Genomic DNA, 836 nt, shown 5'->3' with positions numbered 1-836 from the left:
AAAAAAAATGTATTTCCCTCGTATTCATCGCCGTGGGGAGACAATAATAATAATTATTAAAAAAAAAGTTGCTTCAATTTTTATGATATGATATTACGGCTACCGAAGCTAATTCGTAATTTACGACGGCGGTGGTAACGTTAAAGTATCATTGGTGTTTTTTCTCCCATCCAATGCTGAAATATTTATATACGTATAATACCTTTTTAACTAGATGGGATCCAACTGCGAATGTAATTATTGCACAACGGACTGCATTTTTTTTTCAACTGTAATATTAGTAAAACAATAGTGGTCGTAATAATAACAATACGCTGTCGTACATAGCGTTACGGCCAATGGTATAAAGGGTATCAAGTCGTATAAATGAATACCAATCACTTTCGGGATATTTCGCTGGATCTCTGGCAAAATTTGATTTGCGTGAGCTTTTAAAAAGTAACATTGTAAAACTGTTTTACTAATGATTTGATAAATTTATAAATATATATATTTATATATTTATGTAGGTTGATTCTGAAGAGTTTAAACTGTCAATGGTATTTTCTAAATTTCAAAACAACGATTGCACTAGAAAAATGTAAAATCTTCTAGAAATTAAAATCATACCTAAAACGATGTGGCAAATATGAAACGAAAACAGGGAACGTATCACTCTCATTTCGGAGGGTGCTCAAAGAGCAATATTCGCCGATGACGAACATTAGACACAGTCGTTCGGTACAGCATTAACGCTTAGCGGGCTTGGTCTCACCGCACGCGTATGGCCGTACAATTTTCTGTTCCGCGGTGTCGTGGGTTCGCAAAAGTATTGACGGGCAGTAAAAAAAAAAAAA

Source organism: Sipha flava, unplaced genomic scaffold (genome assembly GCF_003268045.1).
Source record: "Sipha flava isolate LNK unplaced genomic scaffold, YSA_version1 79_pilon_pilon, whole genome shotgun sequence".
Taxonomy (NCBI): domain Eukaryota; kingdom Metazoa; phylum Arthropoda; class Insecta; order Hemiptera; family Aphididae; genus Sipha; species Sipha flava.
Note: the sequence above shows the minus strand (reverse complement) of the source record.